This window comes from Talpa occidentalis, unplaced genomic scaffold, assembly GCF_014898055.3.
Source record: "Talpa occidentalis isolate TD23 unplaced genomic scaffold, MPIMG_talOcc4v2.1 talOcc4.4, whole genome shotgun sequence".
Lineage (NCBI taxonomy): Eukaryota > Metazoa > Chordata > Mammalia > Eulipotyphla > Talpidae > Talpa > Talpa occidentalis.
The window spans coordinates 43666339-43693995 of NW_023604295.1; the positions used below are offsets into that span (position 1 = coordinate 43666339).

The 27657-nt window shown below is 45.4% G+C and overlaps 1 protein-coding gene and 1 long non-coding RNA gene across 4 annotated transcripts in view; one reads left to right on the top strand and one right to left on the bottom strand.

Annotated features, from left to right (window-relative positions):
* Positions 1–8844, bottom strand: part of LOC119256807 (uncharacterized) — a 30170-nt gene extending 21326 nt beyond the window's left edge. For both annotated transcript variants that reach the window (XR_005127892.2, XR_008553858.1), the window contains exons 1-2: positions 8733–8844; positions 5064–5111 (exon numbers count right to left, since the gene is read on the bottom strand). This is a non-coding gene — a long non-coding RNA (uncharacterized LOC119256807). The remainder of the gene's footprint in view (positions 1–5063; positions 5112–8732) is intronic.
* MYLK (myosin light chain kinase) overlaps positions 1–27657 on the top strand; it is a 232225-nt gene that overhangs the window by 35223 nt on the left and 169345 nt on the right. Inside the window, exon 1 of one of the 2 annotated variants that reach the window (XM_037525428.2) lies at positions 20397–20411. The exons of the other annotated variant lie outside the window; for it this stretch is intronic. The gene's annotated coding sequence lies outside the window, so the exon portion shown is untranslated. Of the gene's footprint in view, positions 1–20396; positions 20412–27657 lie in introns of those variants that run through there. 2 annotated transcript variants of the gene reach the window in all.

The window sequence follows — 27657 nt, forward strand, 5'->3', positions numbered from 1 at the left end:
TTTGCAGCCCCTTGACCTCTGATCATTTGCTTATAGCAGACGTGTTACAGCACCCTCTCCCCTCTTGGTATCTTAAAAAAACTCTCCCAAGGGTAAGGATTTTTGCAGAGAGCTAAGGGTATACGGTTTGGGCAGAGGTCTGGAAGTTTAGTACAACACAGAGGCTTCAGTGGAAAGCTGAGCTGCCCTCACCTCCCAAACTACCTAGGCCAAAGGTTCTCAAACTTGAGCCTGCCTCACACTCACCTAGTGGGCCCTACTCTTAGAATTTCTATTCCATAGGTCTGAGTTGAGTCCAATAAGCTCCCTGGTCTTGAATCTATTTTGGGAACCACTGTCCTAGACTAAAATAGTTTCTCCTGTGATGTGTTGAGATGCAGTTTTGCTTTTCCAGCTGTGTCCTTGTGTAGACTATGAAGAAACAACAGGAGCGGTCGCTTCCTTTCCACAGTTATGTCTGTATCTCACTGTTCAGCTCTCTTTCCAGCCAACAGTACCTATTAGACCATCTCTCCTCATAAGACAATATATTGGCACCACCAGCAGGACTCACAAAGTAGAAGCCTGGCATCCCCCTTCATCTGTATTCCTGAGCAGATCTTCTCCTGTCAGCTGCCTGTGAAGACTTAATTTATATTTAAAGGAGACATTTGAAGAGTCATGCTAATTAATGGTTTCCTTCCAGTGTTTCTCAACAGGAGCACTATCAGTATCTCAGGCCAGACAGTTCTTTCTCATGAGCTTTCTGTTTAATGTAGGCTACTTGGCATCCTTGTTCCCTCCCCCCATCCTGTCATTGTGGCAGTCACAAACCCAGGGCATATCCCAGTGCTGCCTCCTCCCCCCATCTTCCTCTCCCCACTTTCCCCACTGAATGGGAGGTGAGGGCAGCTCAGCTTTCCACTGAGGCCTCTGTGTCATACTAAACTTCCCAGACCTCTGCCCAAACCATATACCCTTAGCTCTCTGCAAAAATTCCAATTCACCTCCAGGGGTATATTTTGAGATTTTCCTGCTCTCATTAAATTGATATTAAAAAGTGAACAAATGGTGAATATTTCTTTCTGAAAATCTGGCAGGAGGAATCGTCTAAGTGGCATTCAGTCCCCTCTCCATCCGGATTAGCCTTCGAGGGGCCCTGTTTCCTGATGAAGTGCTTTTGCCTTCTTAAACAGCCTGGAGAATTATGTGACACATTGTTTCACTTTTTTTGCCCTGAGTGTTGGGGAACACAGGATAGATGGAATCTTGATTGACTCACAAGATTAGTTTATGAACCGTGTTGCATATATATGTTACCAGCTTTTATATCAGCTTTTAAATAATAGTGATATAATTTTGCCATTTTCTTGTGACTTCCAGTCCTTTTAGAAGCAACCCCTGGTACATGTTGAGTTGGGAAAGGATTATAGCCAAGAGCGGCCTAATCAACTGGGCCAAAGAATAAGCATAGCAGGGGAGCTGGGGCCTCTAGCAGGTGGTACAGGTGGTGGGTCCAGGCCAAGGGAGGAGCAGCGGGCCAGGAGGCACCTGCAGGCAGCAAATGGAAGAGTAGCTTCTGAGGATGAGGTGCCAGGAGCACTCAAGCTGGACATGGAGTCAAGGTCAAGGAACTAAGAGCCACAGATATCCCTGAGCCCTCTCCAGAGTGGAGAATCATTGAGGAGAGTGGGTGGGCCAAACTGGCAGGGTGAAAGCAATTCTGCTAGGACTGACTGGCTCAACCTATGAGATGCAGAAACCACTACCTGGGAACACCATCCCGCTTCAGCTCCCACTTGGTCCTCTGGTCAAACAATACCAGGAGCCACTGCTTGGCACTCTTGGGATTAGCTTTCTGCTGAAGCTCCTTGACAAGGTGGAAAAGCACATTTCCTTGCAGGACTATAACAGGATAGGACTTCACCCTATTGCACCCTCCTGGGAGGGCCCAGTCACTCTCATTTATTGTCCAGTGAATGGGGGGCCACCTCCCTAGATCAGGGGTTTCTACCTTCTAAGTCTCTCCTGTGATTAAGGGGTTGAATGAGGACCTTTTGGTCTAAAAGTCTCTCTATTGAAATTCCATCTTGGAGCTTGATTTCCTTGGGGTTTACAAACTGTTATTGAAAATAATATACCCCTAGAGGTGTAGCACAGAAAGAACTCAGAGATAAACTCTTTCACTTTTGAGAAAATGGATTTTCTACTCACTATCAGTATTTGTTTCCCTCTTAAGTAGGTGAGATTTGCTGCTGGAGGGAAACAACAGTTTCTGAAGGGAGGAAAAGGGTGAAGTTTCAAGAACCCTGGCTGAAGGCCATGTGTTGTTCTGGGGGAGTAGAGGACACAGACTGGGCCCCAGGACAGTGAGGGGTCACTCATTTCCGAGGACAGTCTTCTCCCAGGTGGGCACTTTCCCCTGACCTGTTGACTCCTTTTCCTTGCCAGCTTCCCCCTGATCAGCTCCTGTCATAGGAGGCAGCTCCTTGGCCTTCCTCCCTCACTCCTGAGAGGCCACTGCCCAGACCCTGTGACCTCACCTAGCTCCTTAGTACGCAACATCTGTCCTCTGCAGAAGAAAGCACCTGTTCTGGTTCTAGTGACTACTGTTCCTGAACTCTAAACCCCCATAACCCCTTGCATGCTGTAATAAAAGCAGCTGCTGTTGTCTTTGGGGCGTTTCCATGCAGCCTCTCTGAGAGACTGCTCCTCCCAGCCTCGCCCACACCCTTTCGCAGGTCTGTCCCTGACTTGACTCTCGTGGCCTCCTTCCCACCACTGAGAAGATGGCCACACCGATTATGTGCCTCCCAAATTGACTGCCTCTTCTGTGGCTCCAGACAGTTTCAGGAGCTTCCCAGTTGAGGGCTCCCGCAGCCCACAGGGAAGCAGACCTGGAGGATGCCTTTCCTTGTGCTCCCAGCTCAGTTGCCACAACAAACGGCAGAGGTGACGCTGGAGAGTAAGCAGAGCTTCACCCCTACTGTTGACCATTTTCAGTCTAGCCCGAGGCGCTCTCAGAGAGGTAGACTGTACATCTTCCTAGGAGGCCAGGGGAGGCCGATGCCCCCAAGGTGAGATGACCCTGGGCCAGGTGCCCAGGCAGGTGGGGGTGATGTCAACGTGCTTTAGCATTATCTGTTGACCTTGGCTTAGCTGGTCAGAATTCTAGAACTGATGAAGTCGGTGAAAGCCATACGGAGTCAGCCAGGAAACAAGATTAATTAGGTGCCTGCTGGCTGCTCTGGCCTCTGCTGGGAACTTCACAATGCCAAACTCTGGCTTCCCATCCTTCCAAAATGACCAAAACCTTCCTTCTGATGCAGCTCCAGGAGGCTGCTCAATTAACTCTGTTTGGTTTTGATTTCTCCTTAACTGTGGCTCCTTTGCAAACAGGCACTGTTGGGGCTGGAGCGCAGGTTAATTGTGGGATGGCGCTGTTTCGCGTTCTGACTGGGAGCTCCCAAAGGCCTGCTTCACAGACCCGGTCATCTCACTAGCTCCGGGAGGAATCCCACGTGACAGTAATGTGGATTGAGTGGGCAGTTATACAATGCTAAATGTTCTTGCTAACATTTCAAAAGTAAGACTAAGCTTTTGGGATTGTGCATGTATAATTTGAGGGCGGGGTCCTTGCTTTCTGATGCTTTAACTTATGAAAATGATTTTCCTCTGCCCCCTAGACCCTTCCTTAGGGTCTCACAGTTACGGCACTTCTCTGCCCTTGTCAACATCTGCTTGGGGCCGTCCCTTCACTCTCACAGTGGAGGAGGCTGACAGGACCATACCGAGCCCAGGAGCAAAGAAAGTGAGGAGAAGGAGGCGGGGAAAGGAATCAGTCAAGGGAAGCACATCTGTGATTTAAAATAACACTCATCATTTCCCCCATGGTTTTAGATCTGCTTTGAACTATGGCCCCATCATTGAAGTGAGAGAATGGCTTAGACTACTTTGAAAGACAAAACTAAGTATGTAGGTGCCCCTCTTTTGTTAAGAAAATAAATCCCATAACTTTAAAGGAATTTTTAAAAGGTGCCTGTGAGGTTGGACTCTAATGTGATTGATAAAGGAAAAAACAGTGTTTTACTTATGGCCTGAAAGAAAACACAGAACCTGTGGTTGAGCTGGGAGGCATTATTTTAGGAGTCAAGGGAGATTGGATCAAAGTGAACACTATGTATATCTGAGCTTGGCTCCTTTGAAAGGCAAAGCCTAAAGGCACTTTGCCATTGTAAAGCCACAGAGGCAGAAGATCAAAGGGTGGGAAAATTAATGCGAACCCTTTATTTTATGGCAGGTTTGCCTTGACTAAAATCAGGATGAAGGCAGAATGTCCGGCACTGAGGAGTGGGCTATGCAAGAAGTCCTTGCTGGGTAGTTAGCAACTTTATGCTATGGCAGTGAAATTTTCAGTGAAGAAAAGTGGACAGACTTCCATTGTAAAAACTAGAGTGGACAAGACTGCAGAGGTCATCCAGCCTGAGATGGGGACTCTTTCCCCTGCACTGATGAGGGAACAGGGCTTCATAAGCAAAGCTGAAACAACACCCCTGGTCACCATGAGGGCTGCCTATTACTTGGTGCCCTTCTCTATGGGAGTCCCTTAAAGTTTGACTTCGTGGCCCACTTACATGCAGGAACCTCTAGCAAGCACAATTGTTTCTTGACAGATAAGGGGCAAGTAATCTTTAGTCTCCTCCATCCATTTTTTTTTTTTTTTTTAGCGATGCCTATAGAAAACTTATCTGAATTCCACAAGCTAATGAAAATACTAATTTTGCTCTTGATAAAATAACCTCGAACAATGAATGTTGATGTATATCATAGCAAAGTATATTTGGATGTGCTTCATTTTTTCTAGTAAAAGCACATGCATTTTAGAGAGTAAAGCATGAGATTTGATCATATTTCTTGAAAGGTTGAGCATTATGGCCTTGGCCAATATTGTAACCATCTCTTACACTGTTCTTTCTATGAAAAATTTCATCCCCATTCCCAAGAAAAGAATGTAATTCATGTCAATATGGTTAACATTGATATGATTAATGTATCAAACATGCTTTCATTCATTCAACAAATACCTTCAGTGATGAGCAAGGCAAAGTTCTTGTTCTGGTGTAATCTACATTCTAGAGAGAGAGGAAGAGAGTGATGTGTGGCATCAGTTTTAACATGCAATGAAGAATAATAGAGCAGGGTAAGGGAATAGAGTTTGTTTTAAATAGAATGATCATATAGATACATATGTCATTAGATAGATAGAGCTATATATGTAGTCAAAGAAGGCCTCTCTATGGAAGGAAGACCTCTCTGTGTGGGTGAGATGTGAGTAAAGAGAAAATGAAGTAAAGGAGTGAATCTTTAGAAGATCTGGAACAAGAACTCTTTCAAGGCAGAGAAGCCAGCCATTGCAAAGTTCCTGGGCAGGGTGAAGTATGTGCAGTTGGAGGAATAGCAAACAGGCCCACAAGCCCCAGAATGGAGATGAGGCAGAGAATGGGAGCAGCAAAGGGCAGGGCTGGATGAAGTAGAGCCTCCTAGGCCATCACAAGGAGTTTGGATTTTATTTTGCTTGATATGGTGGTCATTGGAAGGTGTTGAGTGGGAATGTCATGACCTGACTGTTGTTGGGGACTGACTGCAAGGAAGCAGTGTAGAACAGTGACACGGCAGCTAGGACACTGCTGCAGCTGTCTAAGCATGACTCTGGCCCCTGGGTGGCTGGCACTAGTGGAGGTAGCAAGGAGTGATCAGATTGAAGGGAGAGCCAATGGGTTGCTCTGATGGAGTGGACTGAGGCAGTGAGTGAGAGCTGACTGCCAGGCATAATGATTGGTGGAGTCTTTTGCCTGGATTCCACAGGAGGAACATATTTGGCTGGAGAAAGTTAAGAGACCTTCTTCTGTCTTGTTAGGTAAACCAGTGGAGATAGAAATTAGGCAGTTGGATGTAAAATTCTCAAGTTTAGTAGAGAGGTTGGATTGGGAAATGTGTTTGGAAGGCTCTAGCTTCTAGATGGTATATAAAAACCACTGGTCTGAATTTGAACCTCTTGATAGTGAGCATGCCTACCAGGTAGAGGCTGGGAAGAGGAAGCAAGCAATAAAAGGGGAGAGTGCAGTGTCCTGGTAATAAAGAGAAGAAAGTCTTTACAGAAGGAGGGGGTGATTAACTATGCTAGTGCAGAGAGAATACTTGAATGTGTTATTAAGTGGGGAGTAGTGTCCTATCAATGATTTCTGGTTTCATGTATAGTCAGGGGCCTTGACTTCCCCATTAGGCTGGGAACTCTCTGACACTAGCGTGGTTTTAGTGTGCTGCTTATACCCGAAACCACTCAAAGCTGTGACTTACCAGCCTTTCTGGCAAAGATCTTCTCTATGGAGGTTGAGGCCTAAAGGAATATTTCCTTGTAGGAGCTACTTTTGGGGACAGTGGGACAGTGCTTTTGAAGAGGGCGTAGGACTGGTCCCATTCTAGGCAAAGAGGCAGGTGATATTCCCTACTCTAGGAAGAAAGTGTTGGGTGGCAGAGGAGAAGACAAATGGGAAGAGCAGGAAGGAAATACAGAAATATCAGATTCCTGATGTAGGGAACTCGCAGCCCCTATACTGCTCCAACCTGAGGGAGGAGGCACTGAAGAGCCAGGATGAGCTTTTTGAATGTGCATTGATGGCTGTAGCAGTGGGAGGCTCTTTTCTCTGTGTGAAGTGTATATGACCCCTGCCGTGACTGAAGGAGGTTAGAGGAGCCCCCCCACATGGCTTCCCTTAGAAGTGTCTGACCCAGAACTGTCAGTTCAGATCCTGATAAAGAACAGCATTCCACAGGGCTCTGTGTCTGGGAGGAATTGTGTAGGCAGCATTTGGGACAATCAGTTCTACTCTGGACTGGGTTCCATTGGTCTGTGTCCATGGGAGGTATCCAGGCCAGAGGGGGTGGCCATTTCTGAGTGGGGGCAATTTCTGTGGTAGAACTGCCTCAAAGACTCCTAAGAGTTGGGCACACTGGGAGATCATATAGGGAAAGTAATGGGTTTTTTCTGTTTTTTTTTTTTCAGGAGTCTAGAATAAGATTTGGATCCTGTCCTCTTTTTCACAGTGAAACCAGAGGATCCAAAGGGTCATAGGAAAGGATAGGAATAGTTTCTGGCTGGGGTACTGTGAGCACTTTGAAGAGATGGGAGCCATCTTGAGGGAGGCAGGATTAGAAATTGAGCCCTCGACAACACAAAGGAGTTCCTACGTGTGGTGGACCCCCCAGCCCTGCTGAGCTTAAGCTGGTCATAAGCTGGCAAACCAAGGGTCCATCCTCTGGAACTATCCTTGGAATCTAATTACTAAACTTTTCCTGGCAATCCCCGGTCATGGGGCCTGATAAAGCCTAAGCTTACTGCTGCAACTATGTTAAGATAAAAATCTGTTTTTATTCAATTTATTCATTTAGTATCCATTAAAGTCATTGCAAATTAATCATTTTTCAAAAGAAAGAAAACTATGCCACAGTTCTGCAAGTAACTTATGACCAGATGTTGAAGTCTTGGATACTTTGTCATGGTTAAAAATATTGTAAAAAATCTTTAGACTGTAAAATCTAAAAATAAAGCCCCAAATATTAAAAAGATGAATAAGAGGAAAGCATTGTAGCTCAAGAGATTTATTGACTTATTTATTTTTATTTATTTTTGAAAAGAATCATAAGTTATAACTTAATACCAGATGCTGAGACCTAGATATGCCCAGTTTCAGAACGGGAGGGTAAGTATAAAATGCAAGGAAGGTCCCAAGGGAGACAGCTATGAAAATCACTGGTGACTTAGTTGACTCATCAGTGGGTTTCTGTAAGCTAGAGCTTGGCATGTGCAAAATTTCTTGGTCTGAAAATGATGACTGTGGCAATGGAGGTGCAGGGGTAAAGATCATGACCCATTACTTCATGGTTTCTGAGAAAGATTCAGAGCCACTGACAACTCCATATTTACAGCCTCCCACTCAGCCACCTGAGTGGAGTGGTGAGTTGAAATTGTACAGGCTATTTTGTACACTCATCCCCAACTGTGTTCCTTAGAGCTTGCCGTGAATCTAAAGTACATATGTGGTAGTATTTGCTTTTTCCTGCCCCTACCCAAGTAGCTGCCTTCTCTGATCTCGGCTTTGGTGGTTCTAGATTGGACTTCCCAGAAAGCTGTAGGTGTTCTTCTTATCTATTCCTAACGACACTGATTAGTGTCCTGCTGACTGACCTTCAGCCATGTCACATCCCTCAGATTGTGCCTCTCTACCTTGTGGGGTGGCTGGCGTGGTTAGTATGGGAAGCCCACTCAGTGATCTCAGGGAAGGGGGAGGAGAGAGCGAAGAACATTCTATGATGATGTGCAGTTTTGCCCATAAATTGAATGAAGGTGTAAATTTGCCATGAGCTACATACACTACAAACCCAGTGCCTGATATGGATGAGAGTCTAGATTATGAAGGAGGATCTATCTGGTTTGGTGGGAGGAGGGAGTGGGACAGGAGGAGAGACTGTGGTCTGCGTGTCTCAGATAGGGAACCTGAAAGGGCAGCCTTCAAATTCAAAAGATACTCCTTCCCCCCAAAGAAAAATCTCAGAGTGACTTCAAATGAGTGGAACATTGGATGAAAATCAATATAAAGAAATCCTTCATTTAGAATTTTTTAAAAATTGGCTAACTATGGACAAAATGTGATGGGGTTGATGATGGCTTAAGATGAGACTGTGGGGGGACATACCTCACCACCATGTTTTCTCTAGGTTGCTGATGATAACTATGAAGTGTTGGAGATTTCAACACTGCTTGCCAACTCCCTCTGCAGTGAGTCTCCCACAGGCGATGAAAGCTGGAAGAAGAGATCTATGAGCTAGGAACAAAGAACTTTATGACTCACAACAGTAACCAGAGTATCAGTATTTTCTCATACTACTTCTTTGATCTCCATTCCCCAGAGGGTGACTGTAAGGGTCAGGAGGACACAGAGCAGGTTTTTCTATGACTCTATGCAGACCAGGTAAAGGAGGAGAGGGTCCTGGAGACCTCGGCGGGTTTTCAGGCTTTTATTGGGATTTACCAGGTACACGACAGGCAGGGGTGCTGGGGTGCCGGGAGACTGGCAGGCCTCCCAGCCCCCAGCAAGTCTTCACTCTTTCTGGGCTCTCTCGCCTTCTCTGATGTTCTCTCTGCTTCTGCTTCGTTCTCGGCTTCTACTGCTTCTCTTCTCTTTTCTGCTTCTGCTGGCATCCCCGTGATGCCACCCTTAAAAGCCCAGACTTAGCCCCAGTGAATCCTATCTACATATGCCCACACCCTACTCCAGGTACCCGCCATCAGGCATGCATTCGGGACCACAGGGTCCTGTCATCTATTCTAATGGCAGGAGGGCAGAAAAGCCCGATACTTTTTATCTTACCCTACAGTGACACAAGGAGAGCCAGTTGGTACCTGCACCACAGTGGCAAGAAACCCTGAGCTTGGAGAACTCAATTTTTTTTTTTTATAATGGACAGTAAGTGTGCTTGCACTTTGCTCCAAAGGGAGACACTCTCTTCCAAGGCTATTTACTATACAAATATTCCTGAAAGGATAGTCTGGCAGAAAGGCAGTGGGTGCCTCTGCTTGCAAGATGTGCAGAACTGCAAGAGACCCAGAGAGGGCAGCTGCCAACCACTGCATCAGCAGGAAGGGGAAGGACCAAGTTTGTTGCCTCTTTGTTATGCACCCATCACTGACCAGGAGACTTCTCTTCAAAACTCAGGGGTGGTACTTTTGTTTATCAGTAAGGAAACTGGTGAGTAATGGAAGTGGACTATTCAGCCGCAGGAGTTGGGTCTGTGCCACATACTTCTTATATACTATGCATTGAGTTAACTCTTGGATAAAACTTAATTAGCTGCTTATCAGGTGCCTGGCACAGTCCGAAATTCTCAGAACCAGATGCTGCTAAGGAAACTGTGGAAATGAGAAATGGGGCTGGGATGTGAACCTGCGATTTGACTGCTGTGCTGCTTCTTCAGTTCTCAGGTCACGCAAAGAGGGCCATCGTCAAACTAGTGTGTGCCCACAGGGTGTGAAGGGGTTTTAACACCAGGCCAGGTAGGAATAGTTGAAGGGGCTAAGTGTGTTTCATCTGCAGAGGCATAAAGGGTAATAATAATGTCTTCAAATCAGTTGTAGGCTTGCCTTGCCTTGGGGGAGTGTGCCCTCCTCTGTGTGTGTATGTGTGTGTATGTGCACACAACACGGACTGTGCTATCTGTGTGAGCCCAGGGGCCAGAGCTGGGGAAAGCTTATCATGATTCAACAAAACAAATTTCTTGAGCAATACCATGGCCCCGATGGAATGGGTGCTTGTGAGAGTGGGAACAGCCTCTTTCAGAATTTTCTGGCTGAGCACATTTTGGGATGCCCTGACTGGGGTCTTTCCAGGACCCCACAATAAGTACCTCCATTTCTACTTTTTACAGGAACTGGGTGATGGAGGAGGATGCAAGAGCACCCTAATGAGGTGCTGTAGACCTAGCCTAAGAGAGCAGACTCTGCCAAACACAGTGACTTGGATTCCCTCCCCTGCCACCCTGTTCTGCTCCCTCTCTGAGAATTCTCTGCATGAGTGAGGTGTGTGTCCTAACTGAGAATCCCAGCCCACCCTAAGGAGGCTGAAGTACTGAGTCCCAGCTGCATCCCTAGTCTTGCAACTCCTGGCACTTAAGAAGGGACCCTTCAGGATCTGGTGAAGTTCTACTCTAACCCTGCTCCCTGCTGGTAGTCAGCTACCAGCCCCATGGCTAGGCCAGGCCCTGGCAACTCCAGACACACACACACACATGCACACCAGCCCACTGCTGCCCAGACAGAGCAGGATTTCTCGATGGAAAGCTGGATTGGAAGATCTCCACAGTCTCTTAACTATATCTGTGGTTCTGTGATTTACCCTTTCCTTGTTAAGTGGCTCAAGTTTTAAAAAGCAAGTGAGAACACATGGTTGGGTCCAACTTGGCCATGACCCCATGGTCACTGCCCTGGTCTTGGACAGTCAGTCCTGAATAGAGCAGGCGTGGTCCAGACACAGGCCCAGTGAGGGAGCCTGGGCAGGCAGGGGAAGGGACATGGGCAGGTGGTAAGGAATAGAAGTGGTAGCAACTGGTTTAATCACATCTGTTCTACTTAGATAGAAATGTCTTGTTTGGGTGTTTGTTGGAACTTCCTAAATGTGGTCTCAATTAGCCTGTGCATATCTTTAACATAATTACATTTTCATCAAAGGGTTTTAGAGAGTGACGTTTAGCCCAGTGTAAAAGGCACGGTCAAGATCTGATCCTGAAGTAATGTCTACTTTCCCAGAAGTCAGGAGTTACTAAAAATATACTTATAACTTGAAGGAATTCTTGGTTTATTGGACCCATCTCCTTTCTTTCTCAGCCTCCTTCCCGAAAGTGAAAGAGTGAAAGAGTCAACAAGCTTTAATTACCCAGTGCCGCATACACTCACAGAGAAAAGAGCAAACTCTGCAAACTTGGGCCTTTCTCTTTTTGCTGGTTGTGACCAATGATCTCTTTTCTACTCCACCCCACCCTCTCTGAAACTTCTTAAATTCCAAAACTTTTGATGGCACCAGAAATTATCTGTGGAATGTCCGTACTTCTGGAAAGTACCTGGACTGTGTGTTAATTTCCTAGCTCTGTTTAACCATTGTCGTTGGGTTCTGGCATGTCCTCATCCTTGGAAACACCTGGATTTGGCAAGAGAATTTTGTTATATTTCTATCACAGATATAAATGAAATTGTGTCCATTTTTTATCCTTGACATAGCACAGAAGGATAACAAAGTCTGAGTAGTTCCTGCCCTTCCCCCCACCCCATGCACTGTCCTCTATGTACAAATAAAAATTTTCCTATTATATCCTTAATATTTTGGTCAGCCAAATGTATCTTCGATTTTATTTTGATTCTCTGGACTATGATCTTTTCCTCTGGTTTAATATTGACACAATCACCTAATAGCCAGTTTATTTAGCACCCAACTGATTTTACTGTTATAGCTCAACTAGATCACATTTATTGAGAGCTTCCAGTGTGGCTAACACTGTCTCAAGGGCTTCAGTCCTTATAATTTCTTGAGGCAAGTGCTCTTACCATCCTCCCCACTTTACAGATGAGGACACAGATCTGAGAGACTAAAGAATCTGCTGAAGGTCCTGTAGTAGACCTGGGACTGGAAGCCAGGCAGCATGGAGCTGATGGACTTCACGCCCCCTCCATGCTGCCAGCCCATCTTCTAGTCTACACACTTCCTTACCCTTTCAGAAGTGTTGGTATCTTTGTAAAATCCTGTCCTCAGCAAAGGTTTATTGAGAATTGACTGTGTGCAGGACACTGCCGTGGAGAAACAAAGATGTACAAACCTGAGTCCACCTGGAGGGGGCCGTGTCTGCAGACACAAAGCCTTGACAGTCAGAGTTGACCTTAGCTGAACAACGTCAGTCTCAGCCTATCGATAGTGATGCCATCAGCTTAAAATGCCCGTGGGAACTCACCTGGGCCCACGCTATTTGTGATGACCTGAGCAATGTTGTGGATGGACCAGCCCTGTTGTTCTTATTATGATTGCAAGATGCACATCAGCAATAGTTCTCAGGGAATTCTGAAAAGACAGGATTTACTACTTACAGGTTCTGGAGGGGATCCTGCGTGCTGTTGCCATATAGCAAGGTTGTGGCTAGAGAGAGGGAAGAATTTGGATCTGGGGTGTTGCCCTTATTGAGGTTGAGGGTGGGGTGCCTAGAATTTCACAGGTTCACTCTTTATAGGTGCATTTAAAACATAAGAGAGGAACTTAAAGTGCAGAAAGGGAAAAGCTTAATGTTGGGAATTTATATTACAATCAAAATTTATATTACAATCAAAATGGCAATTGCATTGCCAGGCACTCACAAGAGAGACTCCTTTGTCTATTGTGTTCACTGCAATGTCTGCATCTGACAGGTAGTGAGCTCTCAAAATATATTTAATGAGTGAACTGTTAATTAAACAAAGCCATGGGCATTACAAATGAATGACAGACTACATTAATCCTCCAAAAATATGAAGAACAGAAACTGGGATTAAAAGACAGTCATTTAAACTATTGATATAATACGTGCGTTGAACTGTGTAAAAATCTCCACATGTCCTCCTAGTTATTTGCCTTCTATCATGGATTGATGGAACCTATTATCATGGATGGATGCTCATGAACCCAATGTCATAGATCCTTCAGGGGAGGCCTTAGATAAGAGGGAAGCTTAAGGTTCTGGTAGGAGCCAGGTACATGGGAAAGATGCCCCAAACATTCCCGGGGTGCCCCACTGGCAGCAGTACTTATGAGCGGGCAGATGTTCTCATGTTTTGTTTGATAACAAAAGTTGTTTTGAACTTCTTGACCCCTTGGAATTGGATCCTTTCCTGTCTTGCTCAATACCTGCCTCACTTCCCAAGTCTTGCCTCACTTGGGTGGATATCTAGGTGTGCATCCCTCCATACTGTGTGGGAATCCTGAGCCCTGGCACCAGATCAAGGAGCTTAAGCTCAAAGTGAGGCTGAGGGATGAGAGTAAATATTTTGGAAGCTATGAGGAGGAGGAGTAACGTAGGTAGTAAGTTAGTAGAAATCAAGAGGACCCAAATTCAAGAACCATAAAATAAAACTTTCATGCACTTTAACTCAATAATCGAACTTCTTGGGCTATATCTTGGGGAAATAATCTTTCTTTCTTGGGGGAAGAAAAAGTTATGTTCATGCAACTGTGACTTGAGATCTGTTTTATGAAATTGAAGGCAAACAAATGGTAAATAACAGGGTCAATGGTAAATACTATAGAGTCCTTAAAATGAGATTTATGAAGGTGTTCTGTCTGTAACCAGGAAAAAGTTTGTGGTTTAGCTTAAACGAAAAGGTATGAATATGAAGACAATGATAGTATTTATATATAATTTTGTTTTCAAAAATACATATGTATAAAAAGACTGGAAATATATATATAGAGAGAGAAAATTATAGTATTTATGGTAGAAAAAAATCATTTGCAATCCTACTCACTCGAAACAGTGAGCAAATATTGCTTATTTAGGAACATGAAAAAGAAAATGGAACAAAAACTGGGGTGAGTTTCAGAGTCACTGTAACACGGTCTAGAAAAGGAGCAAGAACAGATATAAGAACATGACCAAATAGAAGTGTGTGAAATAGCATTTAGGTTTTGTGAAGCTTGCACTTGTCTAGAATAGAATGACCATGACCAGGGAAGACATCTTTGAAGTCACTTCTTAGGTCTAGATTTAAGGAGACTGAAATTGATTAGGATGGCTGTACATACTTCTGGCTTCCCCCAGACAGTCTTACAGAAGTATTAATAGAACCCTTTTCATTGTCAGATGAGTCCCAGTTTGGATAATCTGCCATGTGGGCACACTAGTTATTGAAAAGGAAGGAGGAGGACCCTCTAGGTTGGTAGTAATTGCTCTGCTGATTGCCTCTGTCCCACAAGAGCAGGTGAATTAAGATTCCCTGGTGCCGAGGTAGGCCCAGTCTGATGGAGAAGTGGCCCAGGGGTCACATTTGAAGACAGCTCTGCTTCCTTGTTAGCTGTAGGATAATCAAGGTTGTTATTCCCAGGCTGCCCCTGTGTGTGGCTTGAACTCATAATTCTCTTTGACCCAGGAGCTCTTCTTCCCTCTGCATCCTTCGTCACCTATCCTACAAATATGGTACATTTACCATTTCAGTGAGCAGTAAGCATAATTTGCCAGCTAAGTCTCTGCCGTATTTGTGTGCCCAGGAGTATTTCTCCTTAGAGAAGTTCTTGACTTTTAATAGAAAAGCCCTTTGTGGCTAGTGTATAAATAAGTTCACATGTGAGAAGATGATAATTTCAAACACACAGGGGCTTGGCCTGATGGACTGTTTACTTCTTGGTGTCTATTGTCTATTCTGTCAGCTCTGTGGAGGCTGGTTGATTGGGAACCCCTTTAAAGAGCAGAGCACCAAGCTAGCCATCAGTGAGTCATTTTGGGAGCCAAGTCTTTGTTCAGATTACAAGAAAAGTGGGGAGTGATTGTGGAGGCAGCCCCTGCCCTGTGCCCAAAGGAAGATTTTTCTGACCCCAAGTGCCCAATGTGTGCTTGGATTTCATGGGACTGGACTCTTACAGTCACAGACCCTACAAAACCTGCCAAATCACACCAAATAGAAATGTTCTATTTAGGGCCTCCCCTGGTGGCATGGGCGGTTGAGCGCCATGCTGTGAAGCTGTCTGCAGCCTCTGCTGCACCAGTTTGATCCCCACCGGCTGGTCGGCGAGGGTCCCACATGGCGCTGCAGACCTCTCCTGTCGTGCCTGCTGCTCCCCTCAGGAGTGTATTTCATCAGTCTGTCTGTTCTGTTCACTGCTCTGTCTCTGGTGAATCTTCTCATCCTCCCGGGCATCTGGCCTGTACCCCAGTTCTTGTATAAATAAATAAATCTTTAAAAAAAAGAAAAGAAAAAAACAAGAAATGTTCTACTGAAAGTTTCTGCCTAAAGGAAACCTGTACATTAACTGGACAGGAACCTACCAAGATCAGTCAGGAGGGGACAGCAGAGCGAGTATATGCTCCTGCTGTATTGAGGGTAAGTGCCATTGGGAAGGCCTAAACTGTAGCTCCTGATTCAGGGCATTTCTGGCCTTTCTCTCATTTGGTGTTAGCCATGCACAGGAAACAGGTACTGTTGCTGATGAAATCCACACTTTCACTTGGACTCAGAAAATGAGAGGGATAAGGCCATCAGAGAAAAGGATCCCAGACTCTTATCAATGGCTGAGAGGAGAGCAGAGTTAATGGCAAGGGTTCTTTTGGGGGTCACACACTGGTGTGGACCCTAAATCACTCCAGCAGCCCCTCTCTGACCCTCTAGGACAACCCGCGGAACTGTTCTCTCTAAGAATAGTCAAGTATCAAGTAATGATTAAAAAAAGAGTGAAACCTGATTGTTTACATTCAGCATTAATGATAAAACCCCCAGATGATAGCATTCTTAGCATTCTGTGAATGCTACGTGACAGTTAGAAATTGTTGGTCCCTTGATACCAAACCTTAAATCTAAATCTGAATTCATGTACACTCTATATAACAACACCTATATCTAATTATAATCTGAATTATATCTTGGCACTAACACCAAACCTCCACAGATATCTGAATGCACCCTGACTTGGCTCTTACCTCATAAAACACTTGCCCTAAACATAACCTATCCCTAATACCTAATCCTGAACTAAACCTGAAGTCACCAATGCTCTAAATCTATCTGTACACCTAATTTTAACCTTAGCATTCACCCTAACTTCACCCCTAAAGGGAACATAAAAATAACCATAACCTACACTTAATCCACCCATATTCTAAATCTAGCCCTACACACAACCTGATCCTAAAACTAACCCAAACTTAATACGTTAAAAAAAAAAAAAGTTCATCATTAGAAGCACATGCTAATTTAATAGGTAAATTTGTAAGGATTTGCACAGAGAACTCCCTTCTTGGGCATAATCAACCACACCTGAGGAGGCCTAGCTAGTTGGCCACTGAAACCCACTGGCTTTCTAAACTGCCTAGAAGAACATGTTCTGACAGTCAGAATGGCCGTTTCAAAGATTTGCAGGAGACATACTCTTCAGAGCCCTGTTTCAGTCTTGTTACTGTGGAGAAAAGGGAATATTGAACACCCAGTGAATGCTGGGGCACATCCCCTCCATGCTGAATGCTCAGGGATGAGTGTTGGCTGAGTGTCCCAGCAGGATGCAGAATGGTGGGTTCAAGAGAACACGGGGTTTAAGGGCCCCCCTAGCTATTTTCTTTCCAATCCCACTTTCCTGGCCCAGCTAATATTTAAGGGTGATCCATGGACCTTCCTTTGTCCTGCATTCACCTGCACTTCCCTCTCTGGTGGCTGATGGGGCCTCAAGTTTCTGAGAAAGGGTCAGGAGAAACAGGTGCTGTCTTCTCCCCACTGCGTGCTAGTCGAGTGTACATCTCTAAGCAGCGGTTCCTCTCTCCAGAGAGTCAGTCTCATTTCACTGAGTCCCTGCTGAGGCACTGTCAGGTGTGAGGTTGGGCCCACAGAGGCCCAGGCTCTGCAAACACCAGCTCTGGACCCAAGGATGCCTGTCTGTAGTGCTCAGGGGCTGCTGATTGAACTCTTCACCCAGAGAGTGGCCTTTTCAGTGGGGAAGGCAAAGCAGGGACAGAGTGGGGAGGGCTGTCGGGGAGGAAGGGAGACCACCATTCAGAGGTGAGAAGCACCTTCCAGAAGTGAGGCTATGTCTTTACTCTTGCTGTGGTGCTTCTGTCATAGTGTGAGAATGTGGTTTAACTCCCCCGCCTTATTTTAGCTTGTCATGTGGGCATTGTAGGTGTTTAGTAAGCCCACAGTCACGGGATGTGGACAGACTATGTGTTCAGACTCTTACCCTGGGATTCCACCTGCTCTGCTGGGAGCACAAACTCAATCAGTCTGGCTCACATAGTCCAGGAGATCAATGGGAGCTCCACCAAAAATGTTAATATCCTAAGTAGTCAAGAGGGAGCCACATCTCTCAAGATGTTATTTTTCCAGCCATGGAGTAGGCTTTTTAGACAAACATCAGTGACCTAAGAAGTTGGGATCTGGAAAAAGAGTCTTATAGATGCGAACCACAGGAATGAATGAACTTCTGGAATTTCCTTGCTGAGGGGTCTGCATGCTTGTGGCTGAGGCTTTTGGCTACTGTGTATACATTCTGCTTCCTAGTGTACAGGCTTAGCTAATTACTTGCAGGCTAGTTAATCACTTCAGAAACAGAGTGACTGGCAATTGTCAAATGAGCTCCCTTAGCATGCCCTGTCCAGCTTCCTGATAAGAGATTTAGGGGAGCTTGTCTGAGCTGCTGTCTGCAGACTAGCATGTGTAACTGCCCCCACAAGATATACATAGCAGATTATAATTGGTACATCCAGGAAGGATGTCTTTTTAGATATCATCTAATCTCAGAGAGGTTAGGACACTTCTCCAGGGCACTTCCCAAGGTTGGCAAATCCTGTCCTTGAATTCAGTGGTTCTGGCCTTAAACAGGACATCAGTTCTCTTGCCTGAGAAGATATGTTCCGGTCCTCTTGCCTGCCATGGCTGCGTGTAATGTAGTAGTAGAGCTCGGACAAGACACTAGACCTTGGACTCCAACCCACTCCCAGCTCCTCCTTGCAGCATTTCTAACAGTGTGACATTGTTCAACCAAGGATCTGAACCTTGATGTCAAAGACCTGGTTCAAATGCAACTGATAAGAAGTAACTGCTCCTAGAAACTCTGCAACCTTGGAGGTAGTGCTCAATTTCTAAGTCTTTTCTTCATCTTTAAAGTGAGAATAACACCTATTTTTAGAGAGTTACTTTGAAAATGAAAGCTAACTTAGGGCAAGTATAGTACTTATACCCAGGAAGCATTCAATAAATGGATTGGTTTTTCTTTTTTTTTTTTTTTTAAATTTTTTTTTAAGATTTATTTATTTGTTTATACAAGCACTGGGTACAGTCAGAAGCACGGGAGGGTGAGAGAATTCACCAGAGCCAGAGCGGGGAGCAGAGCAGGCAGAAGGACCGAGGTACACTGCTGAGGGGAGCAGCGGGCGACAGGAGAGGTCTGTGCGCCATGCGGGACCCTCCTCTGGTGGCCGGGGAGCAGCCGGGGATCGAACAGGCGCTGCAGAGGCCGCGGGCAGCTTCGCAACCCAGCGCTCAACCGCTGCGCCACCGGGGAGGCCCGGATTGGTTTTTCTTAATAACACTGGATATTGTGACTCACCATCACTTCATTTGTCTGGACCTGATTTCCATTCTGTGAAACACTAGGGGTGGACCAGGGCTTCCCTGACTTTGCCATTCCATGGGAAGCAAAGAAGGAACTTGTATTCTGGGGACAGGAGGTTGGAACATAGCCTGAAGTAGCTTGCAGAAAGTGTCACATTTCTTTGAAGTCCTGTATTTATTTGTAAAATTTACTGGTACTTGTCATCTATACAGTAATGTGAATGCACTGGTTTTAGTATAAAAAGACTTTCCCCAAATTTTTTACTTATTTAATGTTCCACAATGTGGTGACCTTGAGTATCCCTGAAGGGTACACAGCTATACTCACCTTAGGATAGAGGTGGGATCACATAATTTCTAAGGTCCCTTTCTGTACTGACATTCCAGATTCCTGGTGTTAGTGAGTCACATAGAACCTGAGGTTGGTACCCAAGAATCCTGAGGAACCTCAACTAGGTAGACTCCCCTGTGTCCTGCTGACAATGGGATTGCATAGTGCTGGGTTAGGGCAGAATCCACAGAAGGGAGGGAGTTGAAGCAGCCTGTTGGAGTGAAGAATGAAGAAGGCTGTGTCTGAGCCTGAGTTTTTGGCCCTTGGGCTGATAAACCTGGCTGGGTTGGGTTGGCAGCTCTCCACCACCCCAGGTAAGGGCCAGGAAACACTAAGTCATTGTTTCTCATCCACAACTGAAGGCTGGCCTAGGGACAGGTCCTCATATCATCAAAGGGTGTGTGAGGGCAAGAGGTGAACTGCATGTGGAAACACAGGACTTGTCACTCTGCCAGGGCATCCTTCTAGCAGTTCTGCTGCAGCACCAGGTCAAGGTCTGGGGTTGTCTCCAACCAGTGAGAGAAGAGTTGAGAGGAGCTTGGAGAAGAGCAGCAAGCTTTTGGAGAGAATACAGAGGTTTCTGTCCTGTGAAAGGAAGAGAGAGCTTCTCTGTGTGTGGGGAGAGGCATGTCTACTGATGGTGGTATCAGCCCTGCATACATTTGCTGCAGGTTAGCCAGTATGTGTGGTTTCCCTCAGGCATGAGAGACTGAAAGGAAGTCATTCATTTGTTTAAGAAAAATATAAGGGACTTTCCCTGGCCAAGGAATTCATTACATTAGTCAAATTTGTACCCATCATAAATCATTCCAATAAAATTTAAGAAAAGAATCAGCAAATTTGCCAGAAATTTCCTGTTGAGTATGGTATTTATTATAATAAAATTTAATATCTTGATAAATCTTTTTTGAAAATGTTACTAACTTGAGCTAGGATGTGGAGTTAAGAAGGATGGGATTCCAGTTCTGCTTTATTGGCTATGTTACCTTAGGTAAGTCAATTTCTCTCTCTCTTTTTTTTTGGTGGGACCCTCACTGGCGGCCGGGGAACGAACCAGAGATGCAGAGGCTGACAGGCAGCCTCGCAGCCCAGCGCTCAACTGCTGCGCCACCAGGGGAGGCCCTCAATTTCTCTTTGAGCCCCAGATTTCCCATCGGTGTATTGAGATTATAGTAAATCTCAGTGTATTCTGAAGTTGAAATGAGATCTTGATTGGGCAACCATTTTGTAAGTTAGTAACTGGGTGTTAGTTTATATAAAAACCCTCCTAGTAGCATTAGCTGAGCATTGCTGTCCTCTAAGGCCTCTAGGCCCCCACCTACTAATCTCAATCAATTTAATGACTGTGTTTCTCAAAAACACAGTCCTCTTGATCTTTGCCAAATGAGTTTCTCTACCCATCATGGCTCAGCTTACTTTAGGGCTCACCTCTTTAGATGGTCATGGCCCATTTTCTGTGCCTTGCAAACTTTAGAAGTTCCTGCTGCATCTTTGAGGAGACACTGGTCTACTCTGCACTCCAGTTTGCTTATCTGTAAAATAAAGGGATTGGTCTAGATGATTTAGGTATGCTTCTAGCCCTCACCTTCTGTGATCTAGCTATATTCTGGTGTGTTAAAGTGACCTAGAATTTGGGAAAGGTGAGAGCAATGCATAACGTCTAGCCAATGATAAGTAACAGATAAAAAGATGTTGACCTAAGAGTATGAATTAGTGATATATGTGATCATGCGATATTTGCAGCAATATTTAAATGAAGTAGAATATCTAAGTGAAACATGGTATCTCTGGCACATCATCATAATTACTATTATCAGAGTTGCCATTTGTTGAATGTTTACTATGTGTCTGGTGTTAGAAACTGTGGTATTCTGAGTATTTGTGTCAGATAATTGAAGTTGCCTCTAATCTCCACAGAGCCCTACAAACAGTTTTACAGATGGGGAAACTGAGGTTTAGCGAGATTAAGTAAATCACCCAAGGTCTCCAGCTATTAAGTGACAGAGGCAGGTTCAAGTCCAGGCACATCTGACTACAAAGCGCACAATGGGATTGCTTATGAAGTCTGCTTCTCCCCTCTCCACAGCTTACTCTTAGATGCTGAATGGCTTGTTACTAGTGTCCTAGGACTGGTGGTTACCCTCGCTGTGTTCTTGATATACCCCCACCACCAAATTGCCTGGGAGAAACCTACCCGAAGGGCTAGCATCTTCCCTTCTCTGGCATGTTGGAGACCCCATTTTGGCACGCTTCTCATCTCCCTTCTTTAAGTACCTACCCACTGACCAAATGTGGAAGGAAAACTATGGAAATCCATAATAGTTTGCCAGGCCTTTGGCTTCAGTCAGAAGAGCAGATTGTGTTGCTGGAAGTCATTGAAAACTACTACAAATGAATTTTGAGTCTGGGAGCCTATAGGAGTTGATAAATCAGGGTTGGCTCACGGCTCATTTTTCTGGGCTGTGTCACATGGGAGACAATTTGCAAAAGAAGTCTCCCTAGGCCTGTCATTAAGGGAGCTTGACTGAAGCATGGACATGCCAGAGCCAGATGGGTGACTGCAGCTGCCTCGGGCTCCAGGAGGCTCCAGTGGGTGGTAGCGGAGTCTTCAAACCAGCTCTGGTTCTTATCAGCGATCCACATCCCCGCTGCCCCTCCAGTCAGCAGTGCTTCCTGCTCTCTTTCCTGGGAGACACTTTCCAGCTCAACGCCCAGAGCTTTCATGTGGAAAGGCAGGACACCCACAGAAGTATCCTCCTTCTCTTTCCTTGACTCAACCACGCACCAGTCCAGCTGCAGAGCTAAGATTTTCCCAGGAGAAAAGTCACAGATGTGGGTATTTCCCCCTAACCATGTGGAGAGCAGCAGGCCTGGGAGAGTTTACCTTACAGTTCACCTGCATGTGTTCTCAGAATCCAAGTCCCTGCCAGCACAGGAACCTCCAGACCTGTCCCTTCAGTGTGCACAGCAGGAGGTACTGCTCAGAGTGCCCTCGAGAGGGGGGTGAGGGCACAGTCAGGCTCACTTCCTTCCTGGGCCTGCTTTTATTTATTTATTTTTTAAAGATTTATTTATTTATGCATACAAGAGCTGGGGTACAGGCAAGAGGTGTGGGGGATGAGAGGATTCACCAGAGACAGTGGGGAACAGAACAGGCAGACTGACTGAAATACACTGCTGAGGGGAGCAGCGGGTGAGCAGGAGAGGTCTGCTTCGCCATGTGGGTTGCTCCCTGGCCGCCGGGAATCGAACTCATGCTGCAGAGGCTGCGGATTGCTTCACAGTGTGGTGCTGAATCCCTTGCACCACCAGGGAGGCCCTGGGCCTGCTTTTATAAGGTGGCTTCTCTAGAGACCAGGAAGGTGGGGCAGCCTTCTCTTCTGTTTCTACATCTCTCCTCATCCTTCTGCCCCACAACACTGACCATGTTCGCCTACTGCTGGGGGCTGCCCAAACCCACCCACCAAACCTTCCCTGCTGCCCCCTGCCCAAGCAGGGGGATCTCCTTTTCCAAAGCATTCAAATTATTAAGTATTGGCTAAATTGGAGGAAGGAGAGGAAAATGAAGTAGTGGAAAGATAGTGTTACAGGACAGGGAGAGGGGCAGCCCAAGCCCCGCAAACCTGCCTATTCTAAATGGGTTCTGCCATCCGCCGCATCAACACAAAACATAGGAGACTTTAATGGGAAGGAACTTTAATAAAACTAGGAAACAATACAGGTAAGGCAAAGAGTCTAGTTTCTAAGTGAAGCACCCAAAGTTACCCGTCCCCTCGTGGGTAAAAGTCCATCCAAATGGGATTGGCCCAGAACAAGGCCCCAAAGCCTGCCACAAGTCTAAAGCATCTTCCAGTGGGGACCCACAGAAAAGGGTCACAAACAACCGGACAAGCCCGGAAGGAAAAGAGCAAAATCAACATCCAGATAAAAGCTGCCATTGTCACCTCCCCACGGGTCTCACCCACATCTGTGTCACCCCGTCCACGACCAAAAGACAAGCGCAGTTTCTTCACGTGTCTCTAGGCTCCATGCGCCTCCTCCAGGTCTCCTGGCTCCATCCTGCTCCTTCCTTCCTCAGTCTCTTCTGCAGCTTCCCTCTTCCTGCTCAGCTCCACCCTCCCTTGGGTGGGGCAGGGAACCTCCCCCTTTCCTGGGACCACCCTGTTACAATAGGACTGTATTCCGTTTACCTTATGAGTGAGTGATACTCCTCAACACATTGCCCTGTGATTTTGCTGTTAATATTTGCCACTCTGCTGAGGGTTAAATGAGGTGCCTTAAGTACATACGCCAATGCCTGGCACGTAGTAAGTGCTCAGTAAACAGTACTATTATTGATTCCTCTTTTTCCTCAGGGATCCCCCTCAGCTCTTTTTGTCCCAGCCCTATTCTGGATAGAACTCATGGAATCAGACACTTGACCTGGGGGCAGCCAGAGGCTGAGAAAAGCTAGAATAACTGCGTCGGTGGCTGTTGCCAGCCCTGGCCCAGTATTCAGATCTTCATGGCCTGTGTGGTATCTTATTGGGCGTGGCTGCCTGATTTAGCTGGGATTGTGAAGCCCTGCAAGGTGGGCTTCTAACAGAAGCATTTTCTGGTAGGAAGGGCTTGGCCTGCTCTCCTCAGCATCCTGTCCCTGATCTGGGTTGGGATCTCTCTGTTAGAACCTTCTCTACCTGCCCAGCCCATGAGGACTGGCAGCAGTCCTAGAGATGGGGGAGTAGTTAGTCAGGAGGGCACTAGAACCCTTCAGGCCAAAGAGAGAAGGGAAGTGGCTTTCTTTCTTTTTAAAAAATATATGTTTTATTATTTTTTTACATGATTGTTCATTTTTAAACAATATTTGCTTCCCCCGACCCCCTCAGGTGTAGTCCCCATAGAGTTTCCTTCACCAGTGCACCCGTGCACCATCACCTCAGTCCCCTGTGCTCCTCCCTCCCTCCCTCTGAGCCCTCTCCTGCCTCCTCCCCTTCAGGATGTCTCTGATTTGTAATTGTCTGTTTTTGCTTTGTTGTGTTTCATACTGTTTTTTTTTTTTTTACACTGATGTTTCATTTGGTTTCCCTATATTCCTGCTATAAGTGAAACCATCCAATATTTTTCTTTTTCCTTCTGACTTATTTCACTGAGCATAATTCCTTCTAGCTCCATCCATGTTGCTGCAAATGGCATGAGTTTATCTTTCTTGATTGCTGAATAATATTCCATTGTATGTATATGCCGCATCTTCTTGATCAGTCATCTATTTTTGGGCATTTGGGTTGTTTCCAGGTTTTACCTATTGTAAATAGTGCTGCAATAAACATAGGGGTACTGGTGGTCTTTTGAATCAATGTTTTTGTGTCCTTTGGGTAGATCCCTAGGAGTGGAATTGCCGGGTCATATGGTAGCTCCATTTTTGTAGACTGAGGAACCTCCAGACAGCTTTCCATAGTGGTTGGACCAGTTTGCACTCCCGCCAGCAGTGTAGGAGAGTTCCTTTTTCACCACATCCTCGCCAACATTTGCTGTTGCCTGTTTTTTTGATATGTGCCATTCTTGCTGGTGTAAGGTGGTATCTCAATGTGGTTTTCATTCGCATTTCCCTGATGATAAGGGATGTTGAGCATTTTTTTCATAAGCCTGTTGGCCATTTGCATTTCCTCTTTGGAGAAGTGTCTTTTGAGTTCTTCTGCCCATTTCTTGACTGGATTGTTTACTTTGTTTTCGTTGAGTTGTGTGAGTTCTTTGTATATCTTTGTGATCAGTCCCTTATCAGTTGACAGGAGTGCAAAGATTTTTTCCCAATCAGTGGGGTGTCTCTCTGTTTTGGTTAACGTCTCTTTTGCTGTGCAGAAACTTTTCAGTTTGATGTAATCCCAGGTGTTTATGTTTTTCCTTGACTTTCTTTGCCTTGGGTGATGAGTCTTTAAAGATGTTATTGTGATGTATGTCTTGTAGTGTTTTAGGAAGTGGCTTTCTTACAGTCACACTGTTGGTTAAGCATGTAGGCATAGTGAGTACTAGAGTCACTGACTCTGTCTTGTGCTCTTTTACTTCCTGCCACCTGATTTCTCCTGTGCCCCCTCCTGGATCAAGGCTGCTTCTATCTTTTGAATTTCTGATAGAAATCTTACAATAACAATATTAACACCACCATGAGCACTTACTCTCTGCTAGAGACTGGGCTGGGGCTGCATTTTATACACATTGCCCACCTGCCTAGAAAACCCGAAGGGTATTCATAGTAGCCCTGTTTTACAGATAAGTGAACACAGTTGGAGTTAGTCTCTTGCCTCAGACCACACAATTTAGCAGCAAATAGCAGCTGACTGTAAAGCTGTCATTTCACTACTGGGCATTGTAGGCATTGTTCCTGTTCCCGGAGTAGATTTCCTGGGCTCCCACAGACTGAGGGTGTTAGGGCAACCTCTTCCTGAGTGCTCACAGAACTCATCTCATGGGGCTTAAAAAACTGGGTGTAGTTGGTATGGCTTAGCAGAATGAAGGGAGGAGGCATGGAATTTTCCCTGTATAGCAAAATTAAGGGAATGGTTGGATAAACACACTTGTGACCCCAAACTTATTTCTGCAGGGATGATACCTAATAATGAAATGAGTGAATTTTAGGATTGTTGCCGGACTGTGATAGGAATGTACATTTTGCTAATTTAGTTATAACCAGGGTTTCTGGTTCTGGCTTTGATTTCTTTTTGCATGTGACTTTTATTGCAGAAAGCTTCTCTCAGCCTGTTCTCATTAGCTCCCAGATTAAACAAGAATCCCAACAGGAAGAGAGCAGATCCAAGAGACCAGGCCTTGCTCGTTCACACTGTGTATGAGGTTGGGTGTATTTATTCGATTTGATTTGTGTGTGTGTGTGTGTGCGTATGTGCGTGTATGTGTGTCCTCTTCTAAGAAAACTTAAAAATAACTTTCTCCCAACATGTGGGCATTTGGGGGCATGTTGCTGAGCAGGAGGGCTCCTCCCGCAATGTGGGCTGGTGGATGTGGGCTGCTCATCTGCTTGCAGAAGCCCAGCCCTTCCTTTTACGTGTTTTCCATAAAAGTCCTAGGAAGCCAAAGGGAGAGAAAAGGTGTCTGGTTGCCGAGGAGAGAACTCCAGTGTGGAGGACAGAGCAGAACCTAGGAACCAAGAACTGGGTCACTTGGGTTTGTCAGCAGGAAATCCATAGGAACTAACAACCAGGGCAGAGTGTGCCTGTGCCCATTTCACACACAGGAAGACTGAGATGCAAAGAGTAGAAAGGATGACCGAGTTACATGCCAGCCTTAGAGCTACATGGGCACCCTGGTGCCCGAGACCAAATATTAACACCCCAGAGGGGTAGATTTTTTTACCACGTGATCTGTACTTACTCCTGCCCTATGTCCTCACTCTAACATTCATTGGATTCCCTGTACAACAAAATTAAGTGGTGTTGTAGTTTGGAAGTATTTTTTAAAATGTTTTTTAGCCTAAACATCTATCTATTCACATGTCACAAATATTTATTGAGGACATACTATTTGCTTATCCATGTTTTAGGCATTGAGGACAGAGTAGTGAGTGAAATAACTAGAATCTGTATGGAGCCAGGTCTAGTGTGGGAGGCAGTTGTTAATCAAATAACGGTAGCTGTGGTGACCATGATGTGTGGACCAAGACAACATGTGGGATTTGAGGCTTGTTCTGGACTTGGGGCCTGCCTCATCTCTGTGGGGCCAGAAGTCTGGGTCGCTTCCCATCAGCTATTTTGTGCTTCAGTTGTTTTGGTTTTGAGCCAATGTATAGGAATTTTAAAATTGTTCTTTTAAATGTTCTCTCAAGCTCTGGTCCATTTTGCTGATCTTTCAGGGTTATATTTAGCATCCAACATGTGAGCTGTACCTACTTAATTCGTGTAACCCATGGGTTCGATAGGCACATCTTCCATGTTTTTGTCCAAATCAGTTTTCTTGCTTCTGTCCAATTCAAAGTCGCTTTCCAGCCTGGTTGCCCTTCACCATAGACCTCCATCTAAGAGACACTTAGATCCAGTCCAACTCTATTCATGGTGGTGATTAGCATTGCTTTTTGGATTCTTGCCTCCTTTCTTAACCATAAAATATTTAAATATCTGCCATGGACCAGGTCTTTCAGAGTCTGGGGTGTATAATCAGTCTTGGCTAAGGACTTAATTGACATAAAAGTGTTCTCTTAATTAGTTTCTATCTCAGGCTTCAAATCTCTCATATCCACATTTCTCCGACCATTCTCTTTAGGAGGAAAGATAGAATCAAATTAGCGATTGAGTCACCCTCTTCACCAGCCTTCTCTCAAAGCTGTATACCACGACACCTATCAAACCACATTTCCTTTCACAGGTGTATTTTTATGGGAACAGAAGTCAGAGTAGATGGTAGAGGGAGCATAGGGGGAGATGATAAATCAACTTCTCAAAGTGTGCCCTGGGAATATCACATTATTTTCATAATAACATGTTGTTTGCCT